Here is a 21911-nt window from a genome sequence, read left to right as displayed (position 1 = left end):
AACATGACATCTCTTGCACATGGCTGTAGAAAAACTTTTCAGCTGTTTTTTAATAATTAGTTTTAAAACTACTCTCTAAAGAAGTTCTTTTTTACCATGATTGAGACATAAAAACGTCTTCGTGCAAAGTGTATTGTAGGGAAAGTCTAATAAGCGGGTTGGAATTTTGACAAAGGGAAGTAAAAGTAATTTGCTGCAGTCTTTAAAAACGTTAAGACTTCATTCTAAATTGGAGAAGTTTACATTTATCAAGTTACAATAGGACTTTCTCAATAATTAGTGTTTATGTTTCTAGGACAGAATTAACTGTATGCTGGTGGTTATTCGTAATTGCGCAGTAATCAGTGTAAAACAAACATTGTAATGATAAAAAATGCTAATATGCAGGTTTTTTTACAACAATGATGCTTGCAATCCATGGATTTGTGCGGGGTCTGACCTGTTCTGAAAAATTACAAATGGTGCCTTTTACAAATGGTGGTCGACAGTTAATTTGAGAAAAGACATGAGCTGCAAGTACCAGTGATGCGAATATTTAAGGAATTCGACCTACAAATAAGCTGCCTATCTGATAGATCCATGAACCTTATTGATTAAAGATGCACGCTTATTCCTAAATAAAATTTACCACATTTAATACAAATGTTTTGAAACACCAAAAAGGATTAATAATTGTCGAGAACAGTGTTTCTTATGAAGGATAGCGAGTTTAATTTGAAAGAAAGGTTCAGAAAACATGGTGTATCTTCCTTATGAGTCTATAGTAGATCACAGTAAATCTTGTAGCATTCACCAATCATTTAATATTTTTGCGTTTCCAGCTATTACACGTTAACGATCTCGTTATCAGTATTTAAATTTTCCAGAATGCATAAGTTAGTAAGAAGTTAAAGGTTTATCACTCAAAATGTATGTTTGTTATACATGTGTAAGTATTGAATATGAGTGTCACTTGAATTGTGATGCCTAATGACCTTACACATAATTTTTTTTATAATGTTTAGTATCCTTTGAAAGGATAGCTCACTGATTACTATAAATATGTACAATAAATGAACGGAAATACATTTCTGATTATGTGCTTTTGTTCTTTATTTCGACTGAAATCAGAAGTGAAATGACCGATGTCACGATCTTTCAAGGTCAAAACAACGTGATTGCAATGTATTGTATCGGTATAACATTTACATTGTCTCCTTTACACGTTAAAACCTTCCAGTTGATAAATAATAATATGGGGTCACCAGGCAAACCAGGCATCAAACTTTCATATCGTTGTATATCGGATATCTTATTATTTTCTTTATCGTTGCCTAGGCTATTTTTGTTACAAAACAAAATAATTATTATATAACTAAAGTTAATATATTGAATTGACAAAAAACGTGTAACTATTTTTCAATATTCCTATTACATGACCTACATCAAAGTTTTCCAGATATTTCAAAATTGAAGAAAACAAAATACCAAATTTCCTTTTTCATTAGAATGCACTAGGTAATTTCTATACAAAACATTATCAATAAAACTTTGAAAACATTTCCATTTCAGCCAATCTCATTTTAATCATATGGTGACGTTCGCTTCATTTCAATACGATGTGTACGCCCTTAGCGTAACGTCGTGGCGTAACATCGTGTGGCGTAACGTCGTGAACCGACCATTGTGGGTTTGCTCTAAATGAGGTTGCATTCAACCCAAACATATTATGCAATATATACAGCAAATTGAAACTAGTTTTGATTTTATTGTAATTTGAAAAAAAAGATATATAATTTCTAATTAATTGAATTTAAAAACTTAATGTATGCGTTTAGACAGTGGGTTCAGTAATTCGACTGAAAGCCCTATACCCCTTCACACTCGCACTTTCATACCGTATACTCTTTTATTTGGATAGCCCCGTACTTTATAATACTTTGTACTTACTTTTTCAGGTAATGTTAGCGGAACAAAATATACAGTCGACGGACGAGGTAAAATCATTAGTCAATCGTACACATTTAAATAGAAACAGTTTACAGGAGGTGGAAAAAAAGATTGGCCATTGTGGGGGTCGAACCCACGACATTCGCGTTATTAGCACGACGCTCTAACCGACTGAGCTAAACGGCCAGATGTCATCAAATCTGAAAATGTTAAATATATTCAAAACTACTAAAGTTACAACTATGTAAGTTGTTTGATTTTCTAAAAAAGCTTAAGAGTCGATGTTCATAATTAAAGTCAATCAATACATTTAATGCAATTGATATATGCGATGCAGCCATAATAAGGTTGCAATAATAAAGCTTTGTTAAAATAAATGATTCTAAAATTAGACACAACACGCTCAGTTAAGCAAAGGGAGGCCACCTAAATAAAAATGAAGTGTAATTAATAGGAGTAGTTTCCCTTGTATTCCTGATCGGCGTGGCAACATTTTATTTTTTATCGGATTGTAAAGAAAGAAATTTTAACTTTATATATGGTTTTTGAAAAGTTAAAATGAATTTAGGATCCCGCGAAATTGCAAGTGTTAAACAAAATAAAAACATATAACTTTTCATCGGTTTAAGTTTCCGTAATTTAACAAAAAGACAGCGTTCAGAATGCTTAAAAATCGTTTCTTTATGTTTGTATTTTTTCAAAACGAATCATACGCATAGTGTCATAGTTTTGCAACATATTTGGTAGAGTCGAGTTTGAGCCAGTATCTAAAAATTGAACACAATGTTTCATTAAGGAAATTTAAAAAAAGTCAATGGGTTGCTCTATGCAACGTTTATTCATATTTGAAATTAATGAATATCCTTTATTGAAACGGCCCAAGGTACGCCCCTAGATGTAGGACAAATATAAATATATAAATGTAAGTCGTCTTTCCATCTTAATGTTATTTTGTGTTGTGGTATGTTCAAATAAATGTTCGTCAGCAATCCCTGAAAAACGTCTTTGGAGTCTTTAGACAAACAGGGGGAGGCTTGACTAATGAGATGAGAAAGATTTTAAAATGCCCGTAGAGGTGTTTTCCGACGTATGTCTTAAAAGCGGGACCGGGCCCATAGTGCCTCAGGTGGCAGCATCAGTCAGATACAGCTTTTTTATACAATAAAACACCATATTACAAGTAATAATTTGTTAGAACTCTTCATTTCCATTTAACAATTTGGTACGCAGTTTATTTAAGTTCAGGCCAACACAAATAATGAGACTGGTACCTGTGACCCGACCAAAAATTGAGTACGAAACATTTCAGTAACTTACAAAAAGAAGCAAAATCGTAAACCGAAATATCGGTACCGGACCCTGCAGTCCCGGGTCCCGTACAGTATATCTCTCCATAAATGAATTAATTTTACTAGTATTTTCTACTTCATAAAAGAAAAATAGAAAAAAAGAAAAAAAGAAAAGAATCCTACCTACCTGAAGATATTCTTTTCATGCATAGCAAAGCAACCAGACCTTTTAATGGCAGTGCATGGCGACTTGCAATCCTGCTTGTCTAGTTAAGCTTTTTTCAGTAATAAAGATCTTGGATAAGATGCGGACGCCTGAGGCACTGGACCTCTCTGACACTGGTGGTGCGCGAATAAACCCACGAACTCTTGAATGAGGGGCGGACACCTGTGATACTAGACAACTCTGACACTGGTGGTGCGGGAATAAACCCACGACCTATTGAATGAGGGGCGGACACCTGTGATACAAGACCACGCTGACACTGGTGGTGCGCGAATAAACCCACGACCTCTTGAATGAGGGGCGGACACCTGAGGCACTGGACCAATCTGACACTGGTGGTGCGCGAATAAACCCGCGACCTCTTGAATGAGGGGCGGACACCTGTGATACTAGACCACTCTGACACTGGTGGTGCGCGAATAAACCCGCGACCTCTTGAATGAGGGGCGGACACCTGTGACACTAGACCACTCTGACACTGGTGGTGCGCGAATAAACCCACGACCTCTTGAATGAGGGGCGGACACTTGAGGCACTGGACCACTCTGACACTGGTGGTGCGCGAATAAACCCGCGATCTCTTGAATGAGGGGCGGACACCTGTGATACTAGACCACTCTGACACTGGTGGTGCGCGAATAAACCCGCGACCTCTTGAATGAGGGGCGGACACCTGTGATACTAGACAACTCTGACACTGGTGGTGCGCGAATAAACCCACGACCTCTTGAATGAGGGGCGGACACCTGTGATACTAGACCACTCTGACACTGGTGGTGCGCAAATAAACCCACGAACTCTTGAATGAAAGGTGGACACCTGTGACACTGGACCACTCTGACATTGGTGGTGCGTGAATAAACCCACGAACTCTTGAATGAGGGGCGGATACCTGAGGCACTGGACCACTCTGACACTGGTGGTGCGCGAATAAACCCACGACCTCATTCATGAGGGGCGGATACCTCTGGCACTGGACCACTCTGACATTGGTGGTGCGCGAATAAACCCACGACCTCTTGAATGAGGGGCGGACACCTGAGGCACTGGACCACTCTGACACTGGTGGTGCGCGAATAAACCCACGACCTTTTGAATGAGGGGCGGACACCTGAGGCACTGGACCACTCTGACACTGGTGGTGCGCGAATAAACCCGCGACCTCTTGAATGAGAGGCGGACACCTGTGATACTAGACCACTCTGACACTGGTGGTGCGCGAATAAACCCGCGACCTCTTGAATGAGGGGCGGACACCTGAGGCACTGGACCACTCTGACACTGGTGGTGCGCGAATAAACCCGCGACCTCTTGAATGAGGGGCGGACACCTGTGATACTAGACCACTCTGACACTGGTGGTGCGCGAATAAACCCGCGACCTCTTGAATGAGGGGCGGACACCTGTGATACTAGACCACTCTGACACTGGTGATGCGCGAATAAACACACGACCCCTCATTCATGAGGGGCGGACGCCTGAGGCCATCAACCACTCTCATTTTGGATAAGAGGTGGACACCTCTGGCGCTTGACCATTCTTACCCAGGAGAAGCTCGAATTAACATACGGGTCTTGGGTCAGGGGCGGATACCTGACGCACATTTTAACTCTCAACTTAATGGTGCTCGATTTAACATAATACCTCTTGGGTGAGAGGCGCACTCCAGTGGTACTAGACCACTCTAACCCCAGTGGTTGCTCGATTAAAGCCTCGACCTCTTTGATGAGGGGCGGGCACCGGTGGCACTAGACTACTCTAACCCACTTTGTGTTCGAATGAACCCACGACATCTATGATAATGGGGCGCATTCCTGAGGCACTACACCACTCTCACCCACTTGCACTAGACCATTATCATTCTGGTAGTGCTAAAATTAACCTACGTAACCCAAAGTGACCTCTTTGGTGAGGGGCGGATACTTAACCACTCTCACGCTAATGGTGATGGGCGCACACCTGAGACACTAGACCACTCTCACCCTGGTGTTGCTCCAATTAACCCACGACCACTTTGCTGATGGGCGCAAAACTGAGGCACTTCACCACTCTTACCCCGGTGGTGCTCGGATAAGCCAACGACCTCCTGGGTGAGGGGCGGACAGTGTTACACTAGACCACTCTATCCCCGGTGATGCTCGAATTAACCCATGACCTTTTGGATGAGGACGGACACACTTGGCACTACACCAAACGCACGCCAGTGGTGCTCGAATTAACCAATAACCTCTAAGGTGAGGAGCGGATATCTGAGGAACTACACCACTCTCACCCCGGTGGTGCTCAAATTTACTCACGACCGCTTGGGGTAGAGATTGTGCTTGTGGCATTAGACAACTCTCACCCTGGTGGTGCGCGAAAGAACCCACAACCTCCTGGCTGAGGCGCAGACACATGTGGCAATAGACTATTCACACTCTAACAGTGAACTCTTCGGTGAGGGAAGGACACGTGTGGCATTAGACCACCCATACCCTGGTGGTGTGCGAAAGTACACACAACCTCCTTGGTGAGGGCAAGACACATGCGGCACTGGACCATATTCACCCTAATGGTCCTCGAATTAACCCGAGACCTCCTGGGTGAGGGGTGGACACCTTATTCACAATCCACTCTCGCCCTAATGTTGCTCGAATTACCCCACGACATCCTGGGTGAGGGGCGAACACCTGAGGCACAATCCATTCTCAAACTAATGGTGCTCGAATTACCCCCACGACTTCCTGGACAAGGAACGCACACCTTCGTCACAATCTACTCTCGCCCTAATTTTGCTCGAATTACCCCCCCCCCCCCCCTTCGGTGAGGGACAGATATCCGAGTCACTTTCTTCTGTAAAAAATAGTCAAACTCTAAAACACATTTTATAAACAATTTCTATTATTACTTAAACATGTCTTTCTCAATTTTCATATCTTATATTTTATATAAAAAACAAAAACAAACGAACATGCGCATTGTTTATTGTCATCGCATCTTAGTTTACATGTTTGGCAAATTGACTTAAAAGACATAATGTTTTTATTTTCTATTCCGTTTTGTAACATATCGCCATCAGCAACACAATCCGTTGCCTGAAGCCATAATATCTAGGGAATATATATAGAACGTATAGAGAAATTCGTGAAAAACATAGTCATTTGTATTATCGGAGAATACCGCATTTGTTCAAATTTGTAAACATGCTATATACAACGAAAACACACTACACAAAATAGCAACATATTTGATAACGGCAAATAAAGTAAGAAACTCTCCAATCAACATCCCTGTGTGATATGTTACATTTTGTATTATACACTCTCATATCAAAATTCACGTATTATTTTGCTTTCTGTGTTTGTATCATTATTATGTTACTATTTAACTGTATACTATTTACATACATGCAATTTTGAAAATATTGTGTAGTTGATGATAAGCTGTGCATGCTTTAATCAAATAAACATTAGTAATGTTTTTAAGTTCATGCCTCTAGCATTAGGGGCCAATAATTGTAAAAACAAACGAACTTTATACATAATAGCACAGTTATATGAAAAAGGTTTATCATTTCATTGATAAAAAACATACACTGACTATTAGATTACTAGTATCAATTTTGACATTCGAATACCAAACGTTTGATCGAATATTCGTTTGCATCCCTAGTTAGAATGATTCACAACTTTTTAAGTATTTATCATTTTCAATTCAGTGTTTGTTCATGATCATCAAAATAAATTTAATGATGGCTAAATTTTAACACATTTAAATAAAGAAATGTCACCAATATGCATTCTGTGAGATTATTACATAGTCTAGTTTTTATTTTTGGTGCAGCTGTAGGTTTCTTTTTGTTGGTGCTTCCGGAATTATCCTGTGGTGTCGCCCATCTAGTGAGGTTTTGCTGTGACAACGACTTCGTTGACAATGACCGAGGGGAAGGGGTGCGATTACTCACTCTCCTCTGAAGAAGAGATAACGGAAATTAGTTGATCAATAGAAAAAGTGTGAGGAAGGAATAACCACACCTCCAGAAATCAATGTGGTTTATACGGTGTTTTTAAAAATGATCTTACATAACTCTATATAACATTGCTCTATTTTAAACAAGCCCTAATGAAACAAGAGGGCCATGATGAGGGCCATGACGCTCACCTTACTCTGTGATAAAGCATTAATGAAAATGTTGCAATTTAAACATATCTTTATTGATGACGATGCTTTGTTTTATATTTGTAAAGGGTCATGCAATGAAGCTACATGTGAAGTTTCATTGAATTTGGCCTGGTAGTTTCAGAGGAGACGTTTTTTAAAGCAAAACAGGAAGTTGGCCAGATTGTTGTTGTTGTTGATCAATTGCGACCCCTTGTTGTTTTTTGTAGAAGGTTACCCAAGGAAGCTTCCTGTAAAGTTTCATTAAATTTGGACTGGTAATTTTAGAGGAGATGTTTTTTTAAAAGCAAAACAGGAAGTTGGCCATTCTGTTGTTGTTGTTGTTGTTGTTGTTGATCAATCGTGACCCCTTGTTGTATTTTTGTTGAGGGACACCCAAGAAAGCTTCCTGTGAAGTTTCATGGAATTTTCCAGGGAGTTTCAGAGGAGATGTTTTAAGCAATTGTTGACGGACGGACGGACGGACGAACTGACTGACGGACCGACGACGGACAAAGACCGATCACAATAGCTCACCTTGAGCACTTCGTGCTCTGGTGAGCTAAAAATAAGTAGATATTTGCATATTTTTTATTATAGACTGCGCTATGTTTTATTTAAAATGGATGAAGAAAAAGTGAAGTTATCTTTATTTAAAGTCTTCATTTCAAGCAAAATATTGCCTTCCGACGTAGCATATATGATGTAATTTATCACGTGGTATACACACACTGATGGTCATGTACTTGGTGTTTTAAAGCAGACCCTTTCCATTATACCTGTCAGCTGTCTATATCTTTGAGTCTGAGCCGACCTGTGATATTCCCACCATATCAAAGCCACAACTGCGAGGAACAAAACAATGATTGGCCCGAAAATAGGAACATCGGCCTTAAAATAGCTTGGTTGGGGTTACATCCTTGTCAAAAATGGGTAGGTTAAGTAGGCATTTTGTTTTGTTTTTTATAAGGCTTTATATATATGTTATGCAAGGTCACTATTTTTGTATAATGTTTAACTCATTAAGAGTTGTTATACTTTAGATAGGAATTATTTTTATGATAACTTACAATAAAACATTTTCACGTATCAAAATCCAGTCTTAGTATTATTTGGGCTAATTGAAGTAAGCTACTTAGCCAGGTGTAAAGCCTGTCTCACACAGACACGGTTGGGCACACGGTTCCAATACGGTATACTCGGTTATACACGGGTTGACTGGTACGTGTATTGAGCTCCAACCGTGCCTGGGCATGAGTTAGTACGATTTAGACTCGAATGTAGCACGAGTATGTACGAAGAAAGCACGGATATACTCGGTCAAGCAAGGTTTGTCACGGTTTGAACACGATTTGCAAACGATTTTCATACGATTGTTGTACGGTTCCAAGTACGGTCTAGTACGGTCTGTTACGGCCTAGTACGATTAAACACGACTTTTACACGATTAACTGGACATTTACAGGGTTTACATACGGTCCCACCGACTTTTGTTCGAGTTATGCTCGAATTATCACACATTCGTGTATGTTTTGATATACATTGACTCGTTTTGATGGCTTGGCTTGATAAATTTTCGAACTTTCAACAGAGAAGTTATAAAAATGGCAGATGACAGAATAAGGGAATTAGAAATCATGATAAGACTGATAGACATTGAGATTATTTTGGCCAGAAGGCGTGAGGGGAGACAAGAACAAGCCAACAGAAGGAGTAGAAGAAGGAGGCAAGTTTGAAGGTTGAAGTGGTCGGAGGGCCTTTGTGGCCCTTTTTGTATTCTCGCTGGTAAAATCTTCCATGGTGGGGATTCTTTTGGGGACCTTCTTCTTCTTTGGAGGCATTATGTAGCAAGTACTCTGTTGTTTCAAGGTGGCTGCAGGTAGTTGTGTTCTCTGTTGTGTTCGAGTGCTGTATGATCATACACGAGCTTTGTACAGACGTAGAGACCGTGTCTGGTCGTACTTGACCATGTATAATTCGTACTTGAACCGTATTGGTCGTATGGCGATCGTATGAAACCGTATTGGTCGTATGGCGATCGTATAAAACCGTGTGTACACTCGTGTGAATCGTACGGTGATCGTGTGACATTCGAGTGTTAATCCGGGTGTTGGATGTAGGACTTGGGAACGGTTTCACACGATTCCATACGATTTATATACGATATTGACACGGTTGAGCTCACTCGTGGAGTGGACTTCATGTGTGGTTGTATATACGGTCTCGTACGGTCTCACACGGTCTCTCACGGTCTTGTACGATCGCTAATACGATCATACACGGACATGGCACCCGTGCTGTTTTTTAAAAGTTTTAAAAATCATACACGGCTTTCACGGATACACTCGAATGGCCCAAGTGTAACTCGGATAAGGCCACGGTTGGTTCGGTTGTATGTACGGTTTACACGGGTGGCCAGCCGTATAAGCCGTGTGTTCTGTGTGAGACAGACTTAAAAGATAAAATAGGTCGGGAAACCGGAACCAAACATTTTAATCTCTCGTCTTAGATGAACATTTTATAAATCGAACTCACCAAAAGTACCACTGTTGATAAAGTTCCTCTATATGTTCACAACATTTGTCCCCACAACAGTTCTAGAATTGGTTGCAGCTGAAGATGTAAATCGTTCAAGATTTGTAATTACATGTATCAAAATTATGTGTGTGATCAGGTATTTGATATGTACATGAAGCAGTACCATTGAATAATATTTATATCTACAACAGAATAGTTGCCCGTTGAGATAGTCTCCAACTAAGCACACAGCAATTCGTGTAGACAGTTAATTATTTGATTATTATAACACCAGCCGATTTAGTTGGCGTCTGCCCCCTCTAAAATTGTCTTATTGTAATTTGTATATCAATATTGGAGAAAAAGTATTAACAGGCGCTCGTAAATTTCCGACTACAAATCGTTAATTTTTCCATAAAAGGAAGTAAACCCAAATCCCAATGCAAACCGTTTATGCCATTTACTTTCAATGCTGAGGGAGGGGCGCATGTCAAAAGGTTTAGCCCCTAAGTTACACCCCCTCTAACGTCAATTCCTGGACCCGCCCATGCAATAATACTAACAAGTATACTTCAATATGTTAAACATGTTTTGATTCATACTTTCTGTAAGTACTGCTACTACAACTGTACTAACAGTGAGAAATAATACCATATTTCTTTTTGTTTTGAACTGAAACATTTTTCTAGGTTAAAAATCGAAAACAATACTTGCTGTTAAAATTCCATGTAAACTTATATGAAAGGGTAATTTAGTTCCGTTTAAGAAATGAAAATATAATTACACCCTAAATTACTAAAATGTCATTAATATAAAAGGAATGGTCAGCTTTAAGGAGATCATTTGTTTATATTCAGGAGTCCAAAAAGAAATAACGTGTTGAAAGCATCTCAGTACAAAACTACACTAGCAAAATATGCTTAAAGCTGCACTCTCACAGATTGACAACTTTTTTACATTTTTGTCTTGGAACGAGTCAATTTTGCGAAGATGCATGAACAGCAGTGACTTAAGACTGCTGACATAAGATCAGATTGCAGGTGTTCATATTTATGATAAAAAAGGATGTTTTCTGCATTTTTCTTAAATCGTTGGTAACGGTTTTAGCCTTAAATTATTAATTTTGAACGTAAATGTGAAACACTGCGATCTGATCTTTTGTCAACAGTCTTAAATCACTGATTTTCTGATATTTACGCAAAGATTGGCTCATTCCAAGACAAAACATAAAAAAGTTGCCAAAACGGTAAATCTGTGAGAGTGCAGCTTTAAAATAAAAATGATATTTAAGCATCTTCGAACAAGATACAACAGTTTTTATAACAATGAACTTCACGGAATTTAGACACATTTCTTTTTAGTGTTGACAACTTAATGAAGTTTATATGTTGTATTTAAAATGACATTCTTATTCAAAATCAATGCATACACATGTATAACAAACAATAACTTTAAGTGTTAAACCTTTTACAACTAACTAAATTATGGAAAATATTAATAACTGATAACAAGATTGTAACCGTGTATTAATTAGCTGAAAACGCAAAAATATTAAATGATAGGAGAATGCTAAAAGATTTTTCTGACCTATCGTCTCATGGGGTAGATATACAGTGATTTCTGCACCTGTCTTTCAAATTCAACTCGGTGACCTTCATAAGAACCATTGTTGTATTTTTATATGTATTCATCATTTTTTTGGTTATTTAAACAGTTGTATTAATTATGGTAAATCTTATCTGTGAGTAAAAGTGCATGATTAACTCATCAAGAGCATCTATCTAACATGGTCCAATAGATTAGATGCTCGTCTGCAGACCTAGATGACATGAGTTTGATCCCCGCGAACAAGATTTTTTTCGAAATTGCTTTTTAAATTATTATAATTATAAAATTAATTGTGTATCTTAGCTGATCACCTTGGTATGTTTTACAAATTCTTAGAGAAGCTTTATATCTGATAACATGAAAAGTTATTTAATATAACAAATAAAGTAAATGAGACACTTACTTGAATGTGCGTGACTCGTACGAACAGGTCTTGCACTTATCCTGAAAAAAATATGAAAAGCAAAATTTATAGAGGAATTGTTTGTTTCAGTGTAAGGTCGATATTTCTTGCATACCGGACGTGTGTTTCCGGTCATGTGACCGTTGCTGGAAAAACTCTTCTTGCATACCGGACGTGTGTTACCGGTCATGTGACCGGTGCTGGAAAAACTCATCTTACACCACCCATGTAAGATGGGTCACGCGCAACAACGCGCCACTTCTTATTTCATTTATTGTATGGTTTACGAAAAGTATATTATGCAATTTCAATAAAACGGAATCACAAAAAAGGATACACTACTTTTAATTAAAATTGAAAATAAATAATCGTACAAGCGCGATTTTTAAAGGATCTATTTGACGTCGATAGTGATTAAAAATAACTGCGCTTTATGACGTCAGTACACAACGTCGCACGCGCTTTTGGGTGAAATGTCCAAAATTTCGTTTTCTACGTCAATTTTTCCACAAATTATAATTTTAGGTATGCAAGAAAAAATATCAAACATGTTTTTCCGTTCCGGATCGAAAAATCCGACCCTCGGGCACGCTGCGTGACCGGTAACACGGCAAACTTATAATATTTCACCGAGAACAAGATTGTTTTGTTGTTTTGCTTTGTTTGAAAAAAATCTTTTTTAATTATTATGATTATGAAATTAATCTTATCTGATCTTAGCTGATCACCTTGGTATGTTTAACAATTTTGAGTGAGCACCAATATTTATACTTCATGAGTGGCTACGCCACCAGTAAAATATTCACTTTTTGGTGTTCACTTGGTGAAATATATCATCATCATTATCATCATCATTAACATTTTCGAAAATAATAAAATTATACCTTTAAAGGAGAGCACAAGGATTGAAACTGTTCCATGATTATCAACAATACAAATAGGTTTTGAAAATTATCAATGTTCAAATTAACTTTTTTATCAACTCCCCAAACACCACGACCTAATGCAAAGAAGATTAAGAAACAACTAAAGTGTCAAGACGTAAATACTTCTATCTATATAGATGCATAATATATAAACGACTCAAAAAATCCTATTATTCATTTTGGATGCAGTGTTCAAATGATATTTAATTTTAAAACGTGGTCATCTTTTGATGGCACATTAGTAAGCTGGTAAGTTCAATCAAATTCATAGAATGCAGACTTATTATAGACAGATTTATTCAACCATTTAAAAGACATGTTCCAGTAAAATGAAATTCATGATAAAGAACATTTCGAGTCAAACTATGACGCGACAAATGCTGATCAAATTTTGGATATGGAGATTTAGTATATAAATGCTTACAAATTCCTATCTTTTACACGCAGTGTTCAAATGATAATTATATATTTTTAAAACGTGATCATCTTTTGACATAACAAATATGTGTTCATACCTACACATGTATAATTATGAGTAATATTATGGACATGAATCTTCATGAAATTACTTATTTTTTCAAACTTTGTTATTAAAATGAATCACGCATTATATATCTTTATCTTTATCTGCGACTCGAAATGGACAATTGTAGGTATTTTTAGTGTTTACCTACTAGCATACAAACAATTCTAAAATTGAAAAAAAAAAACTAAAAAAATAATTTGCATTGCACTTAGATAAAGCTAGCACAGGGTTCAAAATGTATAATGTTAAGATCTTTGCAGTTGATGTAAAAGTAAAAGTATGCAATACTGTAAGTTATTCACTGATGTTATAAAACATGAATTAAATGGGCTATACACAGGAATTAACTGAATACTGTGTGTGAATAAGATTTAAGCCAGGAAAAAGATAAAAAAGAGAAAAAATGGTTGTTTGCAAAAGCTTGGTTGACTTATACCAAATACCCCTATAAATCATAATATATATATGCAATATTTTACATGTGAAATATCTGTCCTGAACAAATAACATTTCCATCATACCGAGCTATGGCTTAAAGCCCTGGCCAATATACAAAAATATTATGTCATCGTTAAAGGATTGGTCGCATTTTTTTTCTTTTGTTTAAGCTCTACGAACGCAGTAGGGCACGTGAGCAATTAACGCTTCTCAAAATAGCCGAAACCAAAACTGAAACTCCATATATAAAAAAAAATGTGAATGGGATGATATTTTCCAATTACATGTTATCTAGCATTATAGACTATTGGAATGAGGTTAATTATTAAAAAGGATTTAATCTAGCAGTGTTAATCATTACATTGGAGTGGCCCGAAACTGATAAGTTACTGTCATATCCGAAGAATTTGTTATTTAAATTGATGATTTGTTCATAAAGTATGACACATTTCCATTGTTTGCGTATTATATTATTTATACATATCTATTCCTCTCGGTTCCTCACGAAAACTTATATAAGATCTTTTGGCTTGCTTTCAAATTCACATTAACATACCTATAAACGCATTTAAATATAGCGGTTGTTTAATCACCACTATTTAAACCGCACAATACGTCCAAGTTTGTGACGTGCACCGATTCTTTTAACATGTCATGTGAACAAGTACAACTGACGATACCTGATTTGGATTTGCGGCATTAAAGCCTGTAGGCGTGCGGCAGACAGTCTAAAAACTTTAGAGAGGTCACTTAAACTGATATTATTTTCAAAAATATATTCTTAAATCTTGCTAAATAAGGTTCACTAAATGGTCTTAAGAGCATGGAAAATAAAAATAAAAAGTTTCGACTCAAAAAAGGAAATCAATAGCAGACTTATTTTATTTTACAATCAATTATTCAATTATATCGAAAACGTATTAAGTTTTCGTTGATAACCAGCAAATTTTCGACCTTGTTAATCATCCATTTCTTTTGGAAAATTGCTCAATGAAAATATCAGTTAGCATAATGCTATGTATAACTCTGTAAAGCAGTGTGTTAAGTTCAACTCGGAGTTCTCTCCCTTTCCCAACTATTATTAGGGGTCCAAGTTGTACATCGTCAGCAATTTTTATTGTAAACGATCTTACTGGAAATATTAACTCTGACATGCCTGTTATCATTTCCCTAAAAGATATCAAATTTCCATATCATTATCTGCAAACGACATGTTATTGTTGTTTTTTGCAAATTCACACTCCTCACACTGGGGGTGCTCGAATTAACCCATAACGGTCTCTTGGGTGAGGGGCGGACACTTGTTGCACTAGACCACTCTCACCCTGGTGGTTCTCGAATTAACCCACGACCTCCTGGATAAGGGGCGGACACTTGTTGCACTACACCACTCTAACCCTGGTGGTGCTCGAATTAACCCACAACCTCCTGGATAGGGGGCGGACACTTGTTGCACTAGACAACTCTCACCCTGGTGGTTCTCGAATTAACCCACGACCTCCTGGATAAGGGGCGGACACTTGTTGCACCACACCATTCTAACCCTGGTGGTGCTCGAATTAACCCACGATCTCCTGGATAAGGGGCGGACACTTGTTGCACTAGACCACTCTCACCCTGGTGGTGCTCGAATTAACCCACGACCTCCTGGATAAGGGGCGGACACTGTTGACACTACACCACGCTCACCCTGGTGGTGCTCGAATTAACCCACGACCTCCTGGATAAGGGGCGGACACTGGTGACATTACACCACTCTCACCCTGGCAGTGCACGAACTAACCCACGACATCTTGGTGAGGGCAGACACCTGTGGCACTACACCACTCTCACCCTGGTGGTGCTCGAACTAACCCACAACCTCCTGGATAAGGGGCGGACACCTGTGACACTAGACCACTCTCACCCTGGTGGTGCTAGAATTAACCGACGACCTCCTGGATAAGAGGTGGACACCTGTGACACTAGACCACTCTCACCCTGATGGTGCTCGAATTAACCCACAACCTCCTGGATAAGGGGCAGACACTTGTGGCACTACACCACTCTCACCCTGGTGGTGCTCGAATTAACCCACGACCTCCTGGATAAGGGGCGGACACCTGTGGCACTAGACCACTATCACCCTGGTGGTGCTAGAATTAACCCACGACCTCCTGGATAGGGGGCGGACACTTGTGGAACTAGACCTCTCTCACCCTGGTGGTGCTCGAATTAACCCACGACCTCCTGGATAAGGGGTAGACACTTGTGGCACTACACCACTCTCAACCTGGTGGTGCTCGAATTAACCCACAACCTCCCGGATAAGGGGCAGTCACCTTGCACTACACCACTCTCACCCTGGTGGTGCTCGAATTAACCCACAACCTCCTGGATAAGGGGCGGTCACCTGTGGCGCTACACCACTCTCACCCTGGTGGTGCTCGAATTAACCCACGACCTCCTGGATAAGGGGCAGACACTTGTTGCACTACACCACTCTCACCCTGGTGGTGCTCGAATTAACCCACAACCTCCTGGATAGGGGGCAGACACCTGTTGCACTACACCACTCTCACCATGGTGGTGCTCGAATTAACCCACAACCTCCTGGATAAGGGGCGGACACCTGTTGCACTACACCTTTCTCACCCTGGTGGTGCTCGAATTAACCCACAACCTCCCGGATAAGGGGCGAACACTTGTTGCACTAGACCTCTCTCAACCTGGTGGTGCTCGAACTAACCCACGACCTCCTGGATAAGGGGCGGACACCTGTGGCACTAGACCTCTCTCACCCTGGTTGTGCTCGAATTAACCCACGACCTCCTGCGGCGCTAGACCACTATCACCCTTCCAGTGCTCGAATTTACCCACGACCTCCTGGATAGGGGGCGGACACTTGCGGCGCTAGACCACTATTATCCTTCAGGTGCTCGAATTAACCTACGTCCTCCTGGATAGGGGGGCGGACACTTGCGGCATTAGACCTCTCTCACCCTTCCGGTGCTCGAATTAACCCACGACCTCCTGGATAGGGGGCGGACATTTGCGGCGCTAGACCACTATTATCCTTCCGGTGCTCGAATTAACCCACGACCTTCTGGATAGGGGGGCGGACACTTGCGGCATTAGACCTCTCTCACCCTTCCGGTGCTCGAATTAACCCACAACCTCCTGGATAGGGGGCGGACACTTGCGGCACTACACCACTATCACCCTGGTGGTGCTCGAATTAACCCACGACCTCCTGGATAAGGGGCAGGCACTTGCGGCGCTAGACCACTATCACCCTTCCGGTGCTCTAATTAACCCACGACCTCCTGGATAGGGGGCGGACACTTGCGGCACTAGACCACTATCACCCTTCCGGTGCTCGAATTAACCCACGACCTCCTGGATAGGGGGCGGACACTTGCGGCACTAGACCACTATCACCTTTCCGGTGCTCGAATTAACCAATGACCTCCTGGATAAGGGGCAGACACTTGCGGCGCTAGACCACTATCACACTTCTGGGTCAAATTAACCCACGACCTCCTGGATAGGGGGCGGACACTTGTGACACTGGAGCACTCTCACCCTGGTGGTGCTCAAATTAACCCACAACCTCCTGGATAAGGGGCAGACACTTGTGGCACTACACCACTCTCACCCTGGTGGTGCTCGAATTAACCCACAACCTCCTGGATAAGGGGCAGACACCTTTGACAGTGGACCACTTTCACCATTGTGGTGCTCGAATTAACCCACGACCTCCTGGATAAGGGGCGGACACCTGTGACACTTGATCACTTTCACCCTGGTGGTGCTCGAATTAACCCACAACCTCCTGGATAAGAGGCGGACACTTGCGGCACTACACCACTATCACCCTGGTGGTGCTCGAATTAACCCACGACCTCCTGGATAAGGGGCAGGCACTTGCGGCGCTAGACCACTATCACACTTCCGGTGCTCGAATTAACCCACGACCTCCTGGATAAGGGACAGACGTTTGCGGCACTACAACACTATAACCCTTCCGGTGCTCGAAATAACCTACAACCTCCTGGATAAGGGACGGACACTTGCGGCATTAGACCTCTCTCACCCTTCCGGTGCTCGAATTAACCCACAACCTCCTGGATAGGGGGCGGACACTTGCGGCGCTAGACCACTATCACCCTTCCGGTGCTCTAATTAACCCACGACCTCCTGGATAGGGGCGGACACTTGCGGCACTAGACCACTATCACCCTTCCGGTGCTCGAATTAACTCACGACCTCCTGGATAGGGGGCGGACACTTGCGGCACTAGACCACTATCACCTTTCCGGTGCTCGAATTAACCCACGACCTCCTGGATAAGGGGCAGACACTTGCGGCGCTAGACCACTATCACACTTCTGGGTCAAATTAACCCACGACCTCCTGGATAGGGGGCGGACACTTGTGACACTGGAGCACTCTCACCCTGGTGGTGCTCAAATTAACCCACAACCTCCTGGATAAGGGGCAGACACTTGTGGCACTACACCACTCTCACCCTGGTGGTGCTCGAATTAACCCACAACCTCCTGGATAAGGGGCAGACACCTTTGACAGTGGACCACTTTCACCATTGTGGTGCTCGAATTAACCCACGACCTCCTGGATAAGGGGCGGACACCTGTGACACTTGATCACTTTCACCCTGGTGGTGCTCGAATTAACCCACAACCTCCTGGATAAGAGGCGGACACTTGCGGCACTACACCACTATCACCCTGGTGGTGCTCGAATTAACCCACGACCTCCTGGATAAGGGGCAGGCACTTGCGGCGCTAGACCACTATCACACTTCCGGTGCTCGAATTAACCCACGACCTCCTGGATAAGGGACAGACGTTTGCGGCACTACAACACTATAACCCTTCCGGTGCTCGAAATAACCTACAACCTCCTGGATAAGGGACGGACACTTGCGGCATTAGACCTCTCTCACCCTTCCGGTGCTCGAATTAACCCACAACCTCCTGGATAGGGGGCGGACACTTGCGGCGCTAGACCACTATCACCCTTCCGGTGCTCTAATTAACCCACGACCTCCTGGATAGGGGCGGACACTTGCGGCACTAGACCACTATCACCCTTCCGGTGCTCGAATTAACTCACGACCTCCTGGATAGGGGGCGGACACTTGCGGCACTAGACCACTATCACCTTTCCGGTGCTCGAATTAACCCACGACCTCCTGGATAAGGGGCAGACACTTGCGGCGCTAGACCACTATCACACTTCTGGGTCAAATTAACCCACGACCTCCTGGATAGGGGGCGGACACTTGTGACACTGGAGCACTCTCACCCTGGTGGTGCTCAAATTAACCCACAACCTCCTGGATAAGGGGCAGACACTTGTGGCACTACACCACTCTCACCCTGGTGGTGCTCGAATTAACCCACAACCTCCTGGATAAGGGGCAGACACCTTTGACAGTGGACCACTTTCACCATTGTGGTGCTCGAATTAACCCACGACCTCCTGGATAAGGGGCGGACACCTGTGACACTTGATCACTTTCACCCTGGTGGTGCTCGAATTAACCCACAACCTCCTGGATAAGAGGCGGACACTTGCGGCACTACACCACTATCACCCTGGTGGTGCTCGAATTAACCCACGACCTCCTGGATAAGGGGCAGGCACTTGCGGCGCTAGACCACTATCACACTTCCGGTGCTCGAATTAACCCACGACCTCCTGGATAAGGGACAGACACTTGCGGCACTACAACACTATAACCCTTCCGGTGCTCGAAATAACCTACAACCTCCTGGATAAGGGACGGACACTTGCGGCATTAGACCTCTCTCACCCTTCCGGTGCTCGAATTAACCCACAACCTCCTGGATAGGGGGCGGACACTTGCGGCACTAGACCACTATCACCCTTCCGGTGCTCTAATTAACCCACGACCTCCTGGATAGGGGGCGGACACTTGCGGCACTAGACCACTATCACCTTTCCGGTGCTCGAATTAACCCACGACCTCCTGGATAGGGGGCGGACACTTGCGGCACTAGACCACTATCACCTTTCCGGTGCTCGAATTAACCCACGACCTCCTGGATAAGGGGCAGACACTTGCGGCGCTAGACCACTATCACACTTCTGGGTCAAATTAACCCACGACCTCCTGGATAGGGGGCGGACACTTGTGACACTGGAGCACTCTCACCCTGGTGGTGCTCAAATTAACCCACAACCTCCTGGATAAGGGGCAGACACTTGTGGCACTACACCACTCTCACCCTGGTGGTGCTCGAATTAACCCACAATCTCCTGGATAAGGGGCAGACACCTTTGACAGTGGACCACTTTCACCATGGTGGTGCTCGAATTAACCCACGACCTCCTGGATAAGGGGCGGACACCTGTGACACTTGATCACTTTCACCCTGGTGGTGCTCGAATTAACCCACAACCTCTTGGATAAGAGGCGGACACTTGCGGCACTACACCACTATCACCCTGGTGGTGCTCGAATTAACCCACGACCTCCTGGATAAGGGGCAGGCACTTGCGGCGCTAGACCACTATCACACTTCCGGTGCTCGAATTAACCCACGACCTCCTGGATAAGGGACAGACACTTGCGGCACTACACCACTATAACCCTTCCAGTGCTCGAAGTAACCCACAACCTCCTGGGTAAGGGACGGACACTTGTTGCACTAGACCTCTCTCACCCTTCTGGCGCTGGAATTAACCCACGACCTCGTGGATAAGGGGCGGACACTTGCGGCACTAGACCTCTCTCACCCTTCCGGCGCTCGAATTAACCCACAACCTCGTGGATAAGGGGCGGACACTTGTTGCACTAGACCTCTCTCACCCTTCCGGCGCTCAAATTATCCCACGACCTCGTGGATAAGGGGCGGACACTTGTTGCACTAGACCTTTCTCACCCTTCCGGCGCTTGAATTAACCCACGACCTCGTGGATAAGGGGCGGAGACTTGCGGCACTTGACCTCTCTCACCCATACGGCGCTCGAATTAACCCACGACCTCGTTGATAAGGGGCGGACACTTGTTGCACTAGACCTCTCTCACCCTTCCGGCGCTCGAATTAACCCACGACATCGTGTTTAAGCGCCGACACTTGCGGCACTAGACCAATCGGAACTCCTCGGCTAGTATCAAACTGTCGTGCGTTCAGTTACCGCAAACAGTCGCTAACAATCTTAACCAATGAAAAACAATCATAAAGGAATTGCTATCAAAAGAAGGGATTTACAGGATATGATTTATTTCCTGCTATGGGCGAAAAGTGGTCTTCAAAGCAGTATACCGAAAACAATATCGGAAACTGTTGGTGTTTTTTTGGCCTTTGAAGAGTGGCCATTTCACGTTTGATTCCAACGGAAAAAAGGAACAAAAATATCAATCTGCAATAACTTTATTAATTTTTTTAACATTTGTTTTACATACATATAATATGTAAGCAATACTCTTTAAAATGACAGCAAAGTTATATGAGGACATTAGGTATCTGATTATGACATTATTGTCCATGATGTAATCATGATAATGCAATAACAAGCATATATGAACAACGGTCAACTTAGTTAAACAACTTAACAAAATACATAACATAGCACTTAAAACAAAAAAAATGGCACAGAAAATAGTTTGATTTGAATAAAAATAGTACAGACCAGTCAGTTGAGAATAATATGTGTCAATGCCTGTAAAAAGGGATACAAAGGTGCAAAAATGACATTTGCTCTTTTTGGTAGTTATTTATAGAGTACATCATTAGAAACATTTTGGCGAAAATTTGAGGTAAAAATCTTAAGTACTTTTGTTGTTATGACGATTTAAAGAAGCACAGGAGTCGATCAATTTATCAATGAAAGTGTCAAAAAGTGGCATATTTTTTAGATAAAGAAATAAAACAACTCA

General features: G+C 42.0%; 1 long non-coding RNA gene and 1 other non-coding gene across 2 annotated transcripts; both read right to left on the bottom strand.

Annotated features, from left to right (window-relative positions):
* Positions 1-2041: 2041 nt before the first annotated feature.
* Positions 2042-2115, bottom strand: Trnai-aau (transfer RNA isoleucine (anticodon AAU)). The gene has a single exon. It is a non-coding gene; the product is annotated as a tRNA-Ile (tRNA).
* Positions 2116-7104: 4989 nt separating this feature from the next.
* On the bottom strand, positions 7105-13095 carry LOC128242974 (uncharacterized). The gene is made up of 4 exons (XR_008262746.1): positions 12994-13095; positions 12110-12150; positions 10117-10194; positions 7105-7393 (listed from the first exon to the last, which is right to left on the bottom strand). It is a non-coding gene; the product is annotated as an uncharacterized LOC128242974 (long non-coding RNA).
* Between the last annotated feature and the right edge of the window lie 8816 nt (positions 13096-21911).

The sequence above is a fragment of the Mya arenaria genome, chromosome 1, assembly GCF_026914265.1.
Source record: "Mya arenaria isolate MELC-2E11 chromosome 1, ASM2691426v1".
Classification (NCBI taxonomy): domain Eukaryota; kingdom Metazoa; phylum Mollusca; class Bivalvia; order Myida; family Myidae; genus Mya; species Mya arenaria.
This window is presented reverse-complemented; position numbering and strand designations above follow the sequence as displayed.